Here is a 6,175-nt window from a genome sequence, read left to right as displayed (position 1 = left end):
CGTGAGCAAGTAAGTTGGATGTACACTCCACTAATCCATTGAGAGAGATTTCATACACTTATAACTCTAGCACATCTGTTGCATATCTATCCCTACTCTGTTAACATAGATTATAAGGCATTCCATTTATCTAATGATCAAACCTCTATGATGCAAGACTTCCTTTATATCTTTACTTCTTATAAACCCACATCATTATTCTCTTTTTTTCATTTGGAAAGTGGTATGGCTAGACTCGCTCTCAAGTATTACACATGTGTTGTGTAGTGCATGTTGTTGTGTGATTAAAGTAACTTGGTTTGGTTTATGATAACAATGCAATTATACGATGAAGACCAAGCAATGCTATGCTTCTTATATAATTCGACATTCTTTGTAAATCTATGTCGATGAGAACATTGATTGAAATTGTCGAATCTTAGAAGCAAGGATGATTATTTGTGGATTTTAATGTTTGTAAGTGCACGTAGTGCCCTCTGAGGGTTTTCGATAATTCAATGACAAAACAGTTAAGGGATTAATATGTTTGTGAGTATACATAGGTGAAAGTTCCCGAGGATTTGGTTCCATAGAAGAGTATGGACCCCTAAAATTGTGTGATACAGTGAAGTCCTTGGAATACCTGTGCGAGGAATATGAAGCTGAAGTGTAGACTTTTGTTTACTAGTTTCAGTTTGTTCTGTTGAGTCAAAAGGGAAAACTGTACTATTAAAGGGGTTCAAGTGAAAGTTAGATTGAAGTCTTCATTTGTGTTCTCAACCGAACCTATTTTTTAAGAGTAGAGACCTGGAAATTTTCTTCCAATCAAGTCATTTAGCTTTAATGTCTTCAGGACATCGAAGTGAAGTTTCTTCCTGAGGAGTTGGATGTCTAGCGCCGCAAGACCATCCATGTACGTCTCATTCAAAATCCGACCATTTGCCATGTGTCATGTTGACGTTGTCTGTGTGTGTCGAACGATCATATCAACCCCTAAATCTGCTCCACCGGCTATAAATAGCCTCCTACTTCAACCATTTTTGGTTGGCTGCTCCACGATAAATTTGCAGGAGTTTTGCCTGAGCAACCTCTTGAAGAAATTTTGAGAATCTAAGTGAGGAAAACCCCCAGAGCCTAAAATTGCTAAGTGATTGAGCATCACGGAAAAACTTTATTGAAGCTGAAGTTAGTCTTTGACCTAGAACATAAAGTTTTAAAAGAAAAACATAAACGTGAGTTGAACTAATTGTTTTCACCTAGAGGAAAAAAACAAAAAAAATTCAAGGGAAATTTTGAATTTTCAAATGAATTTGGTGTTTTAATTTATTATGCGTAAGAATCAATGTTTCATCGTGTACGCTTTCCAGTGCCCCACCTTGTACATACGCTAAGGCTGTCAAGTAGGAAAATCTTGATATGACAAAAAAATTAAGAAAATAAATAATAAAAGGTTTATTGCTTCCGGTCGTCCGTCATTAAAATTACCCCCGAAGTTACAAAATAGTACCCACCATGCCACCTATAAGTTAAGAAAATGATTCGTTCTTCAAAAACACGTGAGGTTCGGTTCTTTATACACTGATACACTTATGAAGTGAGCGCCGGAGCAGCGCAGTGGCTAAGGCACTTGTCCTCCACACCGGAGAGCGGGGTTCGATCCCTAGTAAGAGCATCTCTAGTGGATCATCTATATGAACGTGTATAGCAAATATACACGATGCCAGCTAAAAAATTACTCCCAGCGACTCGTGTAAAAGGGCGTGTAAACATCCACGCCCAGTCCACGACGGTACGAGGTGTGGAAATATACACGAGCAAGCCACGCTCGTCAGCTCGTGAAAACGAGACGGCTGCTTCGTCCCGCGCCCGCCCGGAGGAAGAATCGGAGGAGCTCGCCCCCAGGTCGCCGTCGCGTTTCTTCTCCGGCCGTCGCCCAAGGTAACAATTTCTTCCTGGGGAGGCTGTGCGGGCAGCGGGCGGCGCTAGCTACGGGCGAGGCTAGCTGCGGGCAGCGTCCTGCGAGATGCGGGCGGCGGGGCGGTGCTGTGCGGGCGGCGGGGTGCGGGTGCGGGCGGCGCTAGCTGCAGCCTGGGGAGAGGTAGGAGGTCGACGGGCTGGGGAGGCCGGCGGCTTGCGACCTGGGGAGAGGAGTGAGGTCGACGGGCAGGGGAGAGGCAGCTCTGAATCGAAGCAGTGAGGCCGAGTGGGTGGGGAAAAGCAGGAAATTGCAATGCTTTCTCCATCTGGTGTTGATATTTGGTATTTGTCTATTGCAAATTGTTGCTTGGCCATGTCAATTTGATGTCAGATTGTGGTCTAAAATAGCTATGCATTGGTTGCTTGCAGATGGATGGTGACCAAAGCTTCTTGGACACCATTGGTTTTGGTTACACACAAACACAACCAGATAGTCCAATTGGAGAGCAGGCAACTCCATCAACTCAGCATCGTTCTGCAATAACAGAGAAAGAAAAATCCAACAAAGGAAAAAATTGGTCTAGTGATGAGGACAAGGTTCTCATAGCAGCATGGGCAAATACAAGTTTGGATATTGTTGGGACAGATCAAAACCGAGATGCTTATTGGGATAGAATTTCAGAGTACTACAACACACACAAGGAATCATCATGGCCGGAGCGTAATGCTAATGCAATCAATTGCCGTTACACAACGATTAACAGAGAGACCTCTAAATTTTGTGGTTGCCTTCAGCAGATTTTAAATAGGCAAGAAAGTGGAAGGACTAGAAGAAAAGGTATGCGCATTTCTTGTAATTCTATATGTGATGTGCAATATTCTATATATGTTGTGCTTATTTTGACAACATATTTATATGTGCAGACAAACGATGCACACATTTTGTTCAAGGAAATGGATCTTAAAAAAAGAAGCCTTTCACACTGATGCATTGCTATGTAGAGTTTTCGAAGTATCCAAAGTGGCAGACAAGAGAAGTTGAAACTTCTCTTAAGAAACAAAAGAAGACCATTGATGCAAGTCCGGGCACAGCCACCAATGATCTGGGTGATGCATCCTCGGTACGTACTGATGCTACCTCGATACGCACTGATGCTCTTGAACATGAGAAAAGACCTGATGGTGTGAAGAAGGATAAGAGAGGTAAAGCTGATGACAGTGCTTGCAAGCTGTCATTAGAAACTGTGTGGGCAGCAAAGCTCGAGAAGGATGAGATCAAAGAGGCGGCAAGAAATGCTCGCTACACATAGCTGGAATTGCGAAAAGAGGAGATTGCACTCAAAAAGAATGAAGATGCACGAAATTGCAAGGAAATTAGATGCATTACAAAGACATGGATTACATCACTCATTGCATAAATTATAACTACATGAGAAGAAATGGATTACAAACTTATAACTAGGACATCACTTATTTCCAAACTTTTGCCACACATGGTCAATTAGATCAAGTTTAAGCTGATCATGTTCATCGAAATTTCTAATCCGGTGAGTCATCTGAATAAAAGAGCTCAGTTCTTCCGCATGAGTACGAGAGACTGTGACTCTTTCTCCCATTGCCTCAAAAGTGCAGCTTTGCCGACCAGTTTGTCGCTCCTCTTCAACTATCATATTGTGCATTATGACACAAGCTTTCATGACATCAGTGATTTCTTTATGTTTCCATCCTTTAGCAGGTCCACGAACAATGGCAAAACGGGATTGCAGAACTCCAAAGGCTCGTTCCACATCTTTCCTAGCCCCCTCTTGCTTCTTGGCAAAAGTTTTATGCTTTCTGCTAGTTGGAGATGGTATGCTCTTCACAAATGTTGCCCATCGTGGATAGATACCATCTGCAAGGTAATACCCCATTGTGTACTGATGGCCATTGATGCTATAATTCACTGGAGGAGTTTGGCCTTCGGCTAGCTTTGTAAAAACAAGAGAACGTTGAAGAACATTTATATCATTCAGAGACCCTGGTAAACCAAAATAAGCATGCCAAATCCAAAGATCTTGTGAAGCAACTGCTTCCAAGATCATAGTGGGCTCGCTCACATGGCCTTTAAACATGCCATGCCATTTTTTGGGGCAATTTTTCCACCCCCAATGCATGCAATCTATGCTCCCTAACATACCGGGAAATCCTCTTTCCTCCCCTATTGCAAGTAACCTAGCAATGTCTTCTTCATTTGGAGATCTCAGGTACTTTTCCCCAAAAACTTCACAAACTTTGATCACAAATTTCTTGCAAGACTCTAAATTAGTAGACTCAGCGGACCGGATGTACTCATCAACACCATCAGATGCTAATCCATATGTTAGCATACGCATTGCCACAGTCATCTTTTGCAGAGGATGTAACCCAAGAGCTCCAGAAGCACTTCTTTTTTGCGTAAAAAAACCATCATAGTCATGCTCAAGTATACCATCAGCTATGCGGTTGAACAAAGTACGCGACATCCTAAATCTGTGCATAAAAAGCAAAAGAGACAAGGAAATGAAAAAATTACCAAAGCAGAGAAGTGTACTGATTACGAACCTTCGTCGAAACAAATGTTCGGGAAAGCGAGGAATCTCTTTGAAGTAGTCGTCCCATAGAAGAACAAATCCGGCATCTCTTCCTCGATCGATTGACTGCCGTCCATGCTTGGAACCGCCATGGCGTCGAGCGTTCTTCCTCTCTTCCTCCTCGTGCTCGGCGAATGCTGCAAGTATGAGTTCATCGTCGCCAGATGAAGATGACGAAGAACTCATGTCCCAAGTGGATGTGTTCATTGTGTTGCGTGAGAAACGATAGAGAAATCTAGGTAAGAAGAGAAGTCACAGGTAGAAGTGTGCTGGAAGAGAGGTGGTAGGGGTGGTTTATATAGATCGGAAATACGACCATTGGAAATATAGCCATTGGAAATATAGCTGTTTGAAAATATAGCCGTTGGAAATATACACATCCTAATTTACACGTTTCACTGAAAAACTGGGAGGTGTATAATTTAGCAAGGTGTATATGGATGTGTATATGGAGATATACACGTCCAAATTTACACCATCCACTAGAGATGCTCTAAGGAAAACCCTATTCGTCAGCACATGTTCAGTGGTAAATGAGCCGGCCCAGTTAGCGTTTTTTTTACGTGGGATCATTTTCCGGTTTTGGGAACCTTCTGGATGGTTCCTGGCCGGTTTTGGGAACCTTCCAGAAGGTTTTCAAACCGTGTTTTCTTGTTTTCTTTTTTCTTCTTTTCGTTTTAAGTTATTTTTGTTTCTTTTTTCTTTTCTTTTTCTTCTTTTCTGTTTCTTTTCCTTCTTTGGTTTTTTATTTCTTTTTCTTTTCTTCTCTTTTTCAAAAAATCGAAAATTCTAAATTTTGTTCGCATTCCAAAAATGTTCAGTTTTTGAAACAATGTTCTTGTTACACAAAAAAGTTCAAAACTTTTGAAATTCAGAAAAAGTACTGGATTTCAATTTTTTTCACATATTCAAAAAATGTTCGTGCTTCCAAATTTGTTCGGGATTTTTCAAAATTGTTCTCCATTTCAAAATTTGTTCTCAAGATTCAAAAAATGTTCCTGCTTTAAAAAATTGTTCGTGCTTACAAATTTGGTCGGGATTTTTCAAAATTGTTCTCCGTTTCAAAATTTGTTCTCAAGATTCAAAAAATGTCTGTGCTTTAAAAAATTATTTGCACTTCCAAATTTGTTCTCAAGATTCAAAAAAATTGTGCTTTAGAAAATTGTTCACAAATTTCAAAAATGTTCATGTTTTCGAAAAATGTTTGGGAAAATCAAAATTTGTTCTTTTTCGTAAAATCTGTTTGCATTTTTGAAAAAAAACATACGTTCAAAAAATTACTCAAATTTTGGGGTAAATTGGTATTTTGTCAAACAGTGTTAAATCCAGAACTGTACTTAGTTTCTTTTAGAGTTTTGTTGTATTTCGATCGTAAGGTCTGTTCTATCGCAGTGGCTAGCATCGAGTTCGCGCAAGCAAGAAGTCCCATGTTTGATTCCTACAATTCCTAGCTACTGCGTGCTACCGATCCTTTTTGCGGTTTTTCTCACTCTATAGCGTCCAAGATGCGATTCTATCCCAATCACGTGATGAATTCATGATTGGGGCACAACCGCATTTCGAGCGCATAGCAAGGTGGATATCATTACAACATACCATGTACTGAATAGATGAGAATATAAGATAAAGGCTTACACTCGCCACAAGCTACATCATAAATACAACAATTC

The 6,175-nt window shown here is 40.7% G+C and overlaps 1 pseudogene; it reads left to right on the top strand.

Moving 5' to 3' along the window:
• Window positions 1–2,296: 2,296 nt before the first annotated feature.
• LOC125532720 lies at window positions 2,297–3,314 on the top strand (annotated as a pseudogene).
• The last annotated feature ends 2,861 nt before the right edge of the window (window positions 3,315–6,175 follow it).

The sequence above is a fragment of the Triticum urartu genome, chromosome 1 (assembly GCF_003073215.2).
Source record: "Triticum urartu cultivar G1812 chromosome 1, Tu2.1, whole genome shotgun sequence".
NCBI classification, from domain to species: domain Eukaryota; kingdom Viridiplantae; phylum Streptophyta; class Magnoliopsida; order Poales; family Poaceae; genus Triticum; species Triticum urartu.
Note: the sequence above shows the minus strand (reverse complement) of the source record. Positions and strands in the feature narration are given on the sequence as shown.